At 32.1% G+C, this 15,852-nt stretch overlaps 1 long non-coding RNA gene and 1 other non-coding gene across 2 annotated transcripts in view; one reads left to right on the top strand and one right to left on the bottom strand.

Annotated features, from left to right (window-relative positions):
• Positions 1 to 2,507: 2,507 nt before the first annotated feature.
• The window catches only part of LOC106679538 (uncharacterized), a 52,923-nt gene continuing 39,578 nt past the window's right edge, over positions 2,508 to 15,852 (bottom strand). Inside the window, exon 2 of the long non-coding RNA XR_010843126.1 lies at positions 2,508 to 2,970. This is a non-coding gene — a long non-coding RNA (uncharacterized lncRNA). The remainder of the gene's footprint in view (positions 2,971 to 15,852) is intronic.
• TRNAS-GCU (transfer RNA serine (anticodon GCU)) lies at positions 15,678 to 15,759 on the top strand. Its single transcript has one exon. It is a non-coding gene; the product is annotated as a tRNA-Ser (tRNA).

Consider the following 15,852-nt stretch of genomic DNA (forward strand, 5'->3'; position numbering starts at 1 on the left):
TGTGAGGGGTAGAGCAGAGCTCAAGAGATCCCAGCGCATCTCTCTCGCCGCATCACTGGTAATGAGCCAGTGGAGACTGAGCAAGTGCGCTAAAGAGTTATAACTAAGAACTAACAACCAAAGCTAAATTAGCTCTAGTTGAATTGGAAACTAAAACTAACCGGTTAATTGTTAGCTGTTTCCTCAAAGGTAACTCTTAGGACTAAATTAGCTATGATCTGAAATAAGTAACTAACATTTAATTATGAAGTGTTAGCTATAGATAGAACTTATAATTAGTTAGTTTTATGTATAGTTTGTAGTTGAAATTTTTATTATTGAAAAATAATACTGTAATAAAAAAGTTTAATTATAGATTTCATTTTAACTTTTCTTATTTATGTGACCATTTTTATGTTTTCTCTGGTCAATCGGTTAATTTTAGGTAACATAAGACCAGTGGCTGCGCTAGGATCTCGAAGAACCCTGCTCTACCCCACACACGTGGGAGATATAAGGGGTATTCATGATGTTGTGTTAAATGTTAAATGTTTTACCATGTTAAATGTTATAAACTATAAGATTGTGAGCAGCCCTATTTGAAGTCATGTTAAACGTTAAATGCGGATTTTCTCAGCAACTTGTTGTATAAGCCTTTATGTTTATAACCTTCCTTCCAGACCCTCATGTTATTGTTTACTTCAGTTTTGATTTAAGTAATTAATTACAACATGCCTAGAGTGAGTGAAAAGTGGAGTTTGTGAGAAAGTTTAGCTTATGAAATGAAATGAAAAAATAACTTTATTCTGGGACATATGTCCCCTAAGAATAATTACACGGTTCATATAGTGAGATTTTTATCTGGCGAGCATTTACAAATTTTCAGATAGTAGAATGAAATTACATTGTTTTTTTTTACTGTTTTTTTTTTCTCAAATGTATCATTAAAATTATCCATTATGGTTTAATAACAGGGATATGAATACCACAAACACACGAAAGAACTGAGCTGTCACAACAAAAATGGCGGCGATCTCAACTGGTCTATTGTGTGACGTCATTCTTCATTTAACATACCAGGTAACAGACTCTCAGCCATGTTAAATGTTATTTCGTTTTACCACGGTAAAAGAAGGCAATTTTTTTCGATTTAACATCAGTTTTTCCATTTAACGCGCTTTAACATGTTAAACCAAAGATCATGAATACCCCTATAGTGGGCTCGGGGATCCTCAGGTCGAGATTGTAAATATTGAATATAATGTGTTTTACGTTGTTTAATTATGTTCATTTTATTTATTCATTTTTCTGTGTACATCATATAGAGATTTTATTTATTTACTTTTTATTTTATTTTCCTCTTTTTTTAGTTTTTGGTATGAATGTATTCAATTAGCACTGTTACTCATTGCCCAAGTTTGTGGCAGATTGTAATACTTATCAATAAATAAATAAAAAAATTCACAACAAATTATTGAAAATGAAAGTACTGAATTTAAATCGTTAACAACAAGGTTTAACAATGGCACGCACAATGAAAATATAAGGCAGTTTTGCACTTATCTCAGATGATTTTTTGGGCGCCACTTTTCCTCGCCATTACCTTCCTAATTATAGCATGTTTCCTGAGGAAAAAAAAACCACGTATCAAATAAGTTAAATATTTTTTATCTTGTGTCCCAAAATCTAGGGGGGGGGGCGGCTTCCTCCTGCTCTCCTCTGCCTGCGCCTATGCGTGGATTTCAGATATTATTCAGAAGATTGATTAACATCTAAATGCACTTCATATACATAAGAGGTATTCATGATCTTTGGTTTAACATGTTAAAGCGTGTTAAATGGAAAAACTCATGTTAAATCGAAAAAAATTGCCTTCTTTTACCGTGGTAAAACGAAATAACATTTAACATGGCTGAGAGTCTGTTACTTGGTCTGTTAAATGGAGAATGACGTCACACAATAGACCAGTTGAGATCGCCGCCATTTTCGTTGTTGTGACAGCTCAGTTCTTTCGTGTGTTTGTGGTATTCATATCCCTGTTATTAAACCAGAATGGATAATTTTAATGATACATTTGAGAAAAAAAACAATGTAATATCATTCTACTATCTGAAAATTTGTAAACGCTCGCCAGATAAAAATCTCACTATATGAACCATGTAATTATTCTTAGGGGACATATGTCTCAGAATAAAGTTATTTTTTCATTTCATTTCATAAGCTAAACTTTCACACAAATTCCACTTTTCACTCACTCTAGGCATGTTGTAATTAATTACTTAAATCAAAACTGAAGTAAACAATAACATGAGGGTCTGGAAGGAAGGTTATAAACATAAAGGCTTATACAACAAGTTGCTGAGAAAATCCGCTAGGGGCTCTTATGCATTTAACGTTTAACATGACTTCAAATAGGGCTGCTCACAATCTTTTAGTTATAACATTTAACATTTAACACAACATCATGAATACCCCTATAGTAGATCAATGAACATGTGAATTCTATCGGTGAAAGGATAAAAAATATGTATATTCAAAAATCATTTTATTAATCACTTAGCACATTCTTTATCGCATAGAAAGAAAACAAAATACAAATTAGCTTTTAAAAATTAAATGAAATAAATAATTATGTTCAGAAAGGTGAACTATTTGCCGAGCGGTCCCCAGCCGTAGGACACGAAGAGCTGGGGGACCGCGGGGTACCTCTCGCCTTCAGAGACGAGCCTTGCGGTGAGGAACTGGGCCGAGGGCTCGCCTCCAGTGGCTTCCAGTAGCTGGGCCTCTGGAGCTTCGGGCCCGGATACCCTGGAGGGACCTTGGCGGGCCCTCTGGTCGATGTAGTTGAAGGGCAGCCCGCTGGCTCCCCAGCCCCGCGACACCCATACGTCCCGCTTCATGTCCTCAGGGCAGTCCTGGCACCAGATCGGGACTCCCACGGTGAGGCCGACAGCGGTCAAGCACACCAATACTTCGCCAACAGCCATGCCTCTGCAACAGATAATACAAATAAATCAGCTAGTACAATTATTTTATTATTACTAATTTATAAATAAGAGAAAACCGTTTTAACTTAATACATTTTAAAAATTCTGCGTGTTGCCGTTAAGAAAAACAAAAATAGGTTTTAAATATTTATACATTTACATCAATTCTTTATAAACTAAAATAAGATAATAAAGAGTAGGTGAACCTTGTGAAAATTATAAAACTTACATGTAAATAAAACAGATTGATAGCTAGATATAAAAGTAAAAAAAAAAATAAAACCTATTCCACTGCAACCCATGAAGGAGCAGGGGTTTAGTACATTGCAAACAAATATTGCTACCAGACCAACGGTTGTGCAAGGAGGTTATTTGTTCATGATCATGCTCAGATTTTACCCCAATTATAAAGGCTGGATGGACCTTCGAGGACTACCGAACCAGTAACAGTAATCATCCCGGGATATCCTTTGAGTTGGGAGCACAGCGCCTTACTGAGCCACCCTGCTCTCCAGAGATTCTTAAGTAGACATCCATATGAACAAACTAACATAGTTACATAACAATATTATTTTAATGTTTCATCAATTCATACAATAATTGTATCTTGCTTTTTATTTAGCACTAACGAAGCACTGCAAACTAGAACGAAACGTTGGCAAACAATAAATAGTTTTATTCTACAATTTTGATACCTATATTAACCGACACCCGAAATGTCTTCCTACAATCTACTTCATACGGTCAACCATATTTTTCTATTATTACAAAGTAATTTTAATTAACTTCGTTTATTTTCTAATAAGCTAAAATTTGAGACCCACTGTAAGAGCTCTTTACGTTTAATAACTTACGAAATACAGTTTAAAAAAAAAAAAAAAAAAACCAACATGTTTTCCAAATAAACATTTCTAAAACACTATTTCTTAGAGACTATTAGCCGTACAAATGTCTATTAGCATTTAAATTGAAATGGGTTAACCATGAAGTTGTTTATCTTCACAGGAGTTACAATAAGCATGATACGAACTGCTACTTCTATTATTATATTGGGTAGTTTCATATGAATTGTCAGTCTTAACAGAAGAAGTAATTTAGTAAAACAACATTATGAAATCAAAACCTTTTTATTCAAAATATTTTACCCTCATTTTCTATACATTTCCCCCAACGTGTAATCAATTTTTCAATCCCAGAACTGAAAAATTGAGCGTTTTTTGAAGAAATTAAGTAAGAAAATGCATTTTTTACGTGAAAATCACTTGCAAAAATTTCATCTTTGAGGAATTTGTACAAATGGTGGAACAGATGAAAATATGTCGATGATAATTCCGGCAAATAAGGGAGGACTTAAGAATAAAACCAGACCTTAATGTTCCCTATGTAACCGATCTAGCCCGGACCAGATATCATTCCTTTCATTGTAAGCTCCCTAACAACTCAAACCCCCTAGTTTATAGCCTTGCATACTCTTCCATTCCTGACAATCCTCTGAGGCGCCTGAAAAGAATATGGCCACGAGACCAGCTAATGTAAAATGTCATTAGAGTGCTACCAATGGGTAGTTTCTCTACACGCCTGTAACACTCCAATTTAACTTAGATCAGATTTACTAAATGTATTATAATGTACAGTTGTAAATAGCAATAAATAAATATTTAAAAAAAAAAAGAATAAAGCCTATCTGATATTAAAGAACACATAATTGCTCATTGATTTATTGACTTTAAACAAGATAGTTAAATACATTTTGAAGAAAAAAAAAAAAAAGGGGGGGAAATCGATTCTATAAAGTGGAACTTTTGGTGAGTCGATTTTAGTGAAAAAATTTCTGTCACCCACCTCAAATATGAAATTTTAGTTTCGAACCACTTTTCATTTTTGAACTAAGCTCTTCACAAACAAATACCCACAAACCATTTTTGGAGACTAGGTTTTACGTGAGATGTGTATTTTATTTTTATTTGGGGCATAAATGTTAGCAAATTCATAATTTTTTTCAGCATTGCTATTTTCTATAAAATAACACTTTTTCTTTTATTTTTCAAAAACAATCGGATTCTGCACACTAAGCTGTTTCTAAATTATGTTTATACTAAAAACGGACCAACAATAAATTAAAGAATTCAAAACTAGTCTTTTTAGGAATTATTTTTACTTAAAAACGTGTATAAACTTTATACTATTATGGTAATGATAAATAGGATAAAACTTCTGTTTATACACCAATCTTCTACTTCGGAAAGGTTCAATTAATATCATATAAATATTTAATAATTTTATCCTTTCTCCATTACAAATTTTTCTTTATTTTAAAAAATGTTTACAATGCACTGACATTTCGGTGTTCAGTCATCTTTGATCTTCAGGGTACTTCTAAAAATTTAAAAAAATATATAATAATTGGTCTGTACTAAAATATATAATCCTATTGATATTTTTTGTGATATAAATAGCTTCTTATATTCTGCTACTTTTTGTATTTTTTTCTATATCTAAAATTTTGGAGTTTTCAAAATTGAAATTATGTCTTCTAATTATGATGTGATGGGCAAAAAAAAAAACGATAAACAAAAAAAAGAACTGATAAATATGTGGAAGGCTGAGCAAAATGCAAACAGCAAGGACGAAAGTCAATTTCGTTCTGTTTGATAAAGAAACGAAATAGATAGCAAGTAGTTTCCCGAAAGATTTTAAATAATTTATACTACTTCTACTAATATGGTGGCCCCACAATCCGGTGTCGAATCCCGGTCTACTCCAGCAGCTTCCGCAATTGTCTCAGCCCAATTTTTTATTACTTTAATAAAAACTATGTATAATTAATAGTCAAAATTAATGAGTCTGCCAAGTATAGGTAGGGGGAATAAAAAATGGCGACTATTTCAAAACCTTTAAAAAAAATAATTTTTCATTCGGAGCTCTATATCTTATAAACTACCAACAACACTTGAAAACGTAAGAGAACATTATTTAAAGAAGAGTAAATTTGCTGCAATATTAGCCCTAAAAGAGCTATTTACGTCCAATAGTTCTCGAGATATAGCATTTTAAAAAGCAAAATTTCATAAAAATGTACTGAAATATCAGTAGTTAGTTAATTTATTTTGAGAAATCTATATCTCAGGAACTATGTAACGTACAGATGTCTATTAGCACTCAAATTAAAGCTAGTTGAATGGACTATAAAGAAGTTTATGACCTTTACCTTCGTACATATAGTAGTTTTTATGATATTTGACCAAATAAACTCACAAAATGTTAATTTCTAGTTTGGATAAAATGTTGGATTTTTGAAAAAATATATCTCTAATTCCATAAGACGCACATATGTCTGCTAACACTCAAAATAAAGGAAATTTAACTTGCTATAAAATAGTTTATGACACTTATCTTTGTAGGGGTAGTAGTTTTTATGATATTCACATATGAATATAAATATGGCAAATAAAAATTTGTCCGAACAATTATAAATCAATTTATATTAGAAAATTACATGAAAACTATTACTCCTACGAAGATAAACATCATAAACTACTTTATAGCTCATTAAACTAGCTTTAATTTGAGTGATAATAGACGTCCCATACAACATTTTTATGAAATGTTACTTTTTAAAAAAGTATATCTCGAGAACTCTTTAACGTAAATAACTCTATTAGGGCTCATATTTTAGCAAATTTACCCTTCTTTAAATGACGTCCTCTTAAGTTTTCTTGTGCTGTTCTTACTTTTTAAGATACAGAGCTACGAATGAAACATTAGTTTTGTATATCGCTTTGAAACAGCCGCCATGTTTTATTCCCCCTACCTATACTTGGCAGACTCATCAATTTTGACTAGTAATTATACATAGTTTTCAATTAAGTAATCAAAAATTGGGGTGAGATAATTGCCTTTTTTCTCCTCTTGGGCTCTTGTACTAATCAGTAGTTGTCTTGATGCATCCTCACTGCCCATCCTAAGGACATGTCCTACCCACGGTCCTTTTTTTTAATTATTAGTATTAAGAAATATTCCTTTATAGCATCGTTTAAACCCTTAAATACCGAAGGTTTCTTTTCAAAGAAATTAAAAATTAGAAATTTTTCACCTCGATTTATTCCTAAGATTTTTCTTTTCTTCAGGTGACTATTAATCCTCTGCATTTTATCCAATTCCTACCTTAATAGAACCTTTGGAAAACTGAATGTCTGCTGTGAAATATGGGTTTCAAATAGGGGAAAGAAATTCACACGTTTTATTTTATATCTCCGGTCCTATTTTGTTTAATTAGACACAGTTAGAGCTCTAAACCACTGCCAAGTTTGTTGTAGATTGCTCGAGTATTTATAAATAACGAAGTTATTTATATTTTTTAATAAAAATTTCTGTTTCGTTGCTTTATATCACTGTTGGTTCAATTCATGTTACCAAATCATGTTAATAAAGTATCTATAAATGTTTAATTTTAACGGTGTGATAGCATCGTTCCTGGAAAACAGGACCATATCTGTACGGGTTAGAGATGAGTTTTCCCGTTCCATCCCACTGACATGCGGAGTGCCACAGGGAGCAGTCCTATCGCCAGTGCTGTTTTCCATCTATACAGCTGATGTTGTTGGTGAAAACTACAGAAAGGCTACAGTTGCCGCCTATGCCGACGACATCGCCATCTACAGCAGCAGTATGAACCCAAAACATGCACTAGAGCGCGCCGGAGCAGTCTGTAAGGAAATTGTCCGACGACTGGGCAGTCTCAATATCTCTATGAACCCAGCTAAGACAGACTGCGTCGTGTTCGCTCACCAACAGCACAAAAGATCGACTCTCCCGAAATCACTCAACCTGGACAGTACGATTATCTCCCCTTCAAACTCGATAGTCTACCTAGGAGTGAAGCTGGACCGTCATCTTAAATTCTCCACCCACATCTACCAGAAAACAAAACTGTAAGAAGGCGGTCTTACAGACTCAACCACCTCCTCACATCACCAGCGCTCTCTCTGCGGCTTAAACTGCAGATATACAAAAGTATTCTGAGGCCGGCGCTCCTTTAGGGTCACCACTCTTCACCTACCTCTCCGAAGGCACGCAGCGACACCTCCAACGTTTCCAGGACACCATGCTGCGGAGGATGGTCCGCACAACATCGTGGAAGAGGAAGAAGCCCCCGGAACTGTATCAACTCCTAGAACTTCTCTCAGTGCCAGAGTTCATTAGTCGGAGGCACGTCACGTTCTTTGACTCCCTCCAATTTTTGACCAATCCACTCTTCCAGGCACTGACACCAGCACCTCCACCAGTCCGATGGCAGGATTTACACCCGAGACCATCACAACTTTAACCCAGCAAAAGTGACAGTGACACAATTTTCAGTTTTAGGTTTAGTGAAAAGTCAAAAAATTAAAGTCCGCCCCAGCACCTCACATATTTTCAAATTGAACAGTGGAATTTCAAAAAATGTTGTATTATATCGAGCCATCCCTTAGAATGGAGCGCAGCTCCAGTAAAAGGGCAAAAATCAACAAATTGTATATATATACTGTATTGTACATATGTTTATATTTTGTAACTATTTTATGAAGAAGAAAGGGGATGTGAAACAAAAAAAAAAAATTTTAACTAAATACACTATTTTATAAGAAGGTATCAATTGTGTTCATTAAATCCTTAAATAGGCGTATTGCCGGGTCAGCTACTTTAAATAATAAATGTTTAATAGCTTTTATTATCATTTTATTGTTGTTCAAATTTGTAGAAGTACCTTGAAGGCAGAGGACTCTGAAATGTAATATATATAATATTCAAAATAAAGAAAAATTTGAAAAGCAGAAAAAAGTAAATCACGAAGTATTTATAGGATACAAATTAATTTCAGCTGTAGTTGAGCCGATTTCGGTACAGAGAACAGACGAGCACTCATCGATGCAAAGAGATACATCCTATCTGAAGTGTATCATTGTTCGCCAACATCTCGTCTGGAATAATATGAGCAGTTGTCGAGTTGTTCGTTCTGAAACGGATTCATCCTCCATTGTTCGGCAGGAATTACACTTGTGTTCTGAAACGCCGAGTGTTTTGTGTATTGAAAGACCTGATCCGAAAATCCGATAGCTAGTCATTAAGCTCAATATAGTGTTCTCTTTGTTTATTTGATGTTGTATAAAGGTATAATGTAAAACTCTCAAGTCATTAACATCTTCCTGAAAGAGATTAGGCCTAAATTCAAAAATAAATTAAAATTATCTGTGAACGCATGTCCACAAATATTGTTTGTTATAATAATAGTATCCCAAAAAAAAACATAATTTTAGTTTAAACAGAGACAGTTAACAGATATTGGAGGCATTACCATGGCATAAACTTTATGATAGTTAATGTTATACTGTCGTGGAAGTAATACAGATCGCCCGTGATCGTTGACAGTACATTTCGCAGCGGTGAAGATATTGTTGTAGTACAAGAGCCCAAGAGGAGAAAAAAGGCAGTTATCTCACCCCAATTGTTGATTACTTAATTGAAAACTACGTACAATTACTAATCAAAATTGATGAGTCTGCCAAGTATAGGTAGGGGGAGAGGGAATGGCGGCTGTTTTAATGTTTTAAACATAATAAATTTTTTATTCGGAGCTCTATATCTTTACAATTACTATAGAGAATCTATACATTTGAGAAATCTATATCACAGGAACTATATGACGTACAGATGTCTATTATCACTCAAATTAAAGATAGTTTATTGAGCTATAAAGTAGATTCTCTACACGCCTGTAACACTCCATTTTAACTTAGATCAGATTTACTAAATGTATTATAATGTACCATTGTAAATAGCAATAAATAAATATTTAAACAAATTTTTTTTTTTAGTTTTGTACACACATATTTACTTTTGAATTTTTATTGATTTCTTTTTCTCATATTTTATATTTGAGAATTATTCTTTAATAGAACAAATGATTTGCTTATAGGGTATTTTTTGTTTTAAGAACATTTGATTTTTATTTTATATTTCATTTTGTTCTTTTATTAATGAGGCGTAGATTACTGATTAGGGAAGATGGTCTAAAACTGCTGAGTTTTAACCAACATTCCCCGCTTGACTCCCGATGAAGACCTGAAACTCAGGTCGAAGCGTCGGCATAAATAAATATTTTTTTGTTTATTTATGTTTTTTTGGTGACCACACCCCCCGACCATCTTACCAAATTGTTCTTTTATCTTTTTTTAAATTCATAATATAATATCAATAACATTTTTAATGTTAAACCCGCTTTACATGCATATAATATGCGGTATCGCATGCAGTATGTATAATTTCTAAATAAACTACTCTAGCTACTATTCAATGTTTTTGTTATTTTTATATAATTTTATATTTATAAAAGGTGGGCTTAATGTGATTCGTAAGTTTTTCCTAGTCCCTGTAATTAATATTTAATACCTAAATATATTTAAACATGTTGTTTATATACTCTACAGGCCACCGTATAACGATGACTGGCAGTCTTTTGACGACAGGACGCACCCAATTGTCACTGTTGAAATAAAACAAGATAATAACAGTTTCATGATTGAAGTGGAGTTCGTTGCTTCCCTCCAAATCGTTTTCTCTTTAGTATATTTTATAACACGTATTTTTCTACAAATACTTAAGCAATAGGTATGAAATTATAAATTATTGTATAATATATGTTTGTATATAAAAACAAAATTAAATCTGTACTACTACAACTCGCGACGTGTCAGTGGTGTAGTACTTTGTGAAGGAGTACTGTTAATAGACCAACGATTGTGCAAGGAGGTATTTGATCAGAATCGCGCTTGACCGCCAGAGTTTTACCAATTACGAGTACCAACTCCATGAAGCTGGGTGGATACTGGAGGGCTTCTGAACCCACAGGGTTGACTCATAGCTACAGTGATACAGAAAATAATTATATGCTGTATACATCTTGATTCGAACATTGGAGTTATCTTAACTCTAAGCCACCCGCTCCCCTGGTACTGGTATTTGGTGGGGGGGAACAAGTCTGGCAAGTGGGCATAGTGGTCCTTTTTGCCAACCCCTGGCCGCTACCTGAGTTCCCGCCACGTACTAACCAAGGTGGGAGTGTCAAGATTTATTCTTCGGGACCGCCGAAAAATGAATGTTTAACCAGGTGGGAATCGAACCGAACGCACTTGGACCTGCGTCCTAACCCACACGACCGTCATGTCCCTTCACCCGCTCCCCTACTCACATATATAATGTGGTTTACTATTATCTTATATGCTATTCTTATATATTAACTCTCAACAAATTTTATTTTGTCCGTTTACCATACCTCATTCAGATATTCACTGATGTATGTCCTTAATAATTCATCAAAATCAATGGTTATTTACTTATTGACAGCAGATGAATGAAATACTAAAAATAAGTACCTATTTAGTTTATGTATAGTAAATTAAATAGATAAGATTTTACACCCGATTTTGAATACGGGGTAATCAATTCGGCGTTGTGTGTCCTAAGTTCTCCGGCTTATCCTGTTTCGGTTCGAATATTTTACATAATAATTTATTTTCAAAAACCTTAAGGCAATGTTCCACCCTTAGTGTAACAGGACATATTTCGCATCCGTAAAGAACAGTAGGAAGGATAATATTTTTTTTTAATTCTATCATTTAATTTTTTTGATAGAAGGCGCGAACTAAGCAGTTTCGAAATTGAAAAATAACAAGCATTTCCCACCTTCAATCTCGCTTTTATTGCCTCATCAATTTTGTTTTTTCTAGTCACTATAGAAACTAAATACTATAAAAAACCATTTACCTGTTCAAATTTATTTCCTCTTATATCTGTATCACCAAAATTGTTCCCGTACCTACTGCTAACCGTGTACTTAGTTTTATTCGTATTTATTAATTAGACCTACTTCCTTATAGTACAAGAGCCGGGAAGAAAAAAAGGCAGTTATTTGATCCCAATTTTTTATTACTTTAATGAAAACTATGTATAATAACTAGTCAAAACTGATGAGTCTGCCAAGTATAGGTAGGGGGAATAACAAATGGCGGCTGTTTCAAAACCTTAAAAAACAATAATTTTTCATTCGGAGCTCTGTATCATTAAAACTACCAACAACAATAGAAAATCTAAGAGAGCATTATTTAAAGAAGAATAAATTTTCTGAAATATTAGCTCTAATAAAGCTATTTACGTCCAATAGTTCTAGAGATATATCTTTTTAAAAAGAAACGTTTCATAAAAATAAACTGAAAGATTACTAGTTAGTTAATTTATTTTGAGAAGTCTATATTTCAGGAACTATGTGACGTATAGATGTATGGTAACACTTAAATTAAAGCTAATTTAACTTACTATAATATAGTTTATAACGTTTAGCTTTGTAGGAGTAGTAGTTTTTATGATATTTGACAAAATAAATACGCAAAACGTTAATTTCTAGTTGTTCGTATAAAATGTTTGATTTTTAAAAAATATAACTCTAGTTATATTAACCCATAAGACGCAAATATGTCTGCCATGAATCAAAATAAAATGAATTTAACTTATTATAAAGTAGTTTATGACACTTATCTTTGCAGGAGTAGTATTTTTTATGATATTCGTATATGAATATAAATTTGGCTATTGAAAATGTGTCCCAATATTTATAAATCAATTTATTTGAGCAAATATCATGAAAACTATTACTCCTACGGAGATAAACGTCATAAACCTATATTCATATCCCTGATATTCACAACATAATTTATATCCCATTAAATTAACTTTAATTTGAGTGCTATAAGACATATGTAGTTCAAATGGTTTTTCGGATATAAATTTTTTAAAATAAATTTACTAACTACTAATCTTTCAGTACATTTTTAAGAAATGTTGCTTTTTTAAAAAGCTATATCTCGAGAACTATTGATCGTAAATAGCTCTATTAGGGCTCATATTTTAGCAAATTTACTCTACTTTAAATAATGTTCTCTTAGATTTTCTATTGTTGTTGGTAGTTTTAAGGATACAGAGCTCCAAATGAAAAATGAGTTATTTTTAACGTTTTGAAGCAGCCGCCATTTTTTATTTCCCCTACCTATACCAGACTCGTCAATTTTGACTAGTAATTAATTATACATAGTTTTCATTAAAGTAATCAAAAATTGGGGTGAAGTAACTGCCTTTTTCCTCCTCTTGGGCTCTTGTATTATTACTTGAGTTTATCAACGTAGTTGTATTTAATTCTATAGTTTTCTTGTCCTCACAATGATAACTAAAGTTAAACCATTTACGGTATGTATCACATTTTTGATAGCATATTTTAATACCAGATTAAATTAGATAGGTGATAGAGAATCGCCTTGTTTTAAACCGGACCGAACCTCGAAATTATAAAAAAAAATTATTACAGATTCCTACCTTATTAAACATTTATACACATCTATACTAAACAAAAATATATTACGAATCAAATTAAACTAAATAATGCCCTTTTTGTGAAAAAAATGTATATACACTCCAATAGAACCTTTGATCACCCTACGATTCACATAATTAAATCAAATATAATATAAATTTATAATATTGAAGAGAATCGTCATTAGCATCATAAAAAGAGACGGTTCTACAAAATTTAATTAGTTCCACTTACTCCAAAAAAAAAAAAAATATGGCGTAAAAGATTTTATTAGCATTCCTTATGAATTCCGAGCGCTAAATTAAAAAAAAATTATACTAAACGATGTCCTAAATTCATTTCTTCCTTCCTAACCTTGGTCAAGTGCCCAAAATTTCCCAAAGGAATGATCCTGTGTCAAAAGGCAAAAATGAAATAAGTTGAAGGACTTTGACTCAATTAGTGTGGCTTATATTTAGAGATTTTTTTTTCACAAATTAATTTACTCGCCCTACTTCCATGATGATGAAGAATATTTTATCATATCAAATTTATTGTACATATAAATGATTTTGAAACTGAAGAAACTATAACAGATATATAAAAATTATAAGAAAATCTATGTTAAAATAAATTTAATTGTATCCAATTTAAGTTTAAAAGCACTCTTAATTTCTCTTAAAAGTCCTACGTTTAGGACCATTCGATCACCCTCAAGGACAATCTTTAATATAAATTTACACTCACATCAATCATTTAAAAAACTTTTTGCAGACTATTCTGCCCAAGTCATCATTTACAAATTGATTTGTAATTAAAAGTTTTCATATTTTATACAAAGAGTGAAACAATAGGTTCTATCAATAGGTAGATTCTCCACATGTTTGTATCATGTCATAACACCACTTACAGCAAATTTACTTGATGTGTATTTATGTATACAGTTGTAAATATCAATAAATAAATTATTAAAAAAAAAAAAAAGATATCTCTAGATTCATAAGACGCGCATATCTCTTCCAGCACTTAAAATAAAGGAAATTTAACTTACTATAAAGTAGCTTATGACACTTATCTTCGTAGGGGTAGTAGTTTTTATGATATTGACATATGAATATAAATTTGGCAAATACAAATTTGTCCGAACAACTATAAATCAATTTATATTAGCAAATTTCATGAAAACTATTACTCCTACGAAGATAAACATTATAAACTACTTTATAGCTCATTAAACTAGCTTTAATTTGAGTGCTATTAGACATCTGTACGTCAAATAGTCTTTGAGATATAGATTTTTCAAAATAAATTCACTAACTACTGATCTTTCAGTACGTCCCATACATTTTTCTGAAACGTTGCTTTTTAAAAAGCTATATCTCGAGAACTATTGGACGTAATTAACTCTATTATGGCTCATATTTTAGCACATTTACTCTTCTTTAAATGACGTTTTCTTAGGTTTTCTTGTGTTGTTCCTACTTTATAAGATATAGAGCTCCGTTTTGTTATCGCTTTGGACAGCCACCATTTTTTATTCCTCCCACTTATACTTGGCAGACTCATCAATTTTGGCTAGTAATTATACATAGTTTTCATTAAAGTAATCAAAAATTGGGGTGAGATAACTGCCTTTTTTTCTCCTCTTGGGCTCTTGTACTATAGCAATTGCAAAGCATTGCGTGGTTTTTCACTCTGTAAAAAGATCCCTTAACATTTGGGATTGTTATATGATGATGTTATTATAAAGTCGACATAAATAAATTTTTCATTAAATGCGTATTACTTCTTATTGTGTATAGAATAAAATATATGCGATTAAAAATTGGTTCTGATCTCTTGCAGGACTGGAGACACATAAGGGTTTGTTTGAAATATGAATATTATTATTTTTTTTAACTACATTATTTAATGTTTCCATACCAGAAATTAACTTTTATTACTGTTGCTAAATAGACAAAATATCTGAATAGAGATTCAAGCTCGTTTAATTTTTTTTTCAGTGCTGTGTAATAAATCTGAAATTATAATCTTGAAGTGGTAATCACGCAGCAGTAGAAAGTAAACAAACAGCTTAACTTCCAATTATTAGTTAATGAATCAATCATAAATATTATCTTTATCGAAATATTTTTTATTAACAAGACTAAAAATATACCACTATATTTATATTGAATATACTTAGATATTACATAAAATATAATATTTATTGGAAATCTATTTTGAAAGGTCACGGTCATAATTAACGTTTATAAGTTCCGTATTAATTTAAAAAATACAATATATTTTATTAATTGTGCTGGTAAATATACTTTGGCGGTCCCTTCAAACAAGACGAGGTGGCCGAGTGGTTAAGGCGTTGGACTGCTAATCCAATGTGCTCTGCACGCGTGGGTTCGAATCCCATCCTCGTCGAATTCTTTTTTATTTTAACTAATTCTAAATAATAACAATAATTTAAACCTTAATCATAAAATAAAAAATTTATACAATTTTTTTTTATCAATA

Source organism: Halyomorpha halys, unplaced genomic scaffold (assembly GCF_000696795.3).
Source record: "Halyomorpha halys isolate HHAL.00 unplaced genomic scaffold, Hhal_1.1 Scaffold13.1, whole genome shotgun sequence".
Classification (NCBI taxonomy): Eukaryota; Metazoa; Arthropoda; class Insecta; order Hemiptera; family Pentatomidae; genus Halyomorpha; species Halyomorpha halys.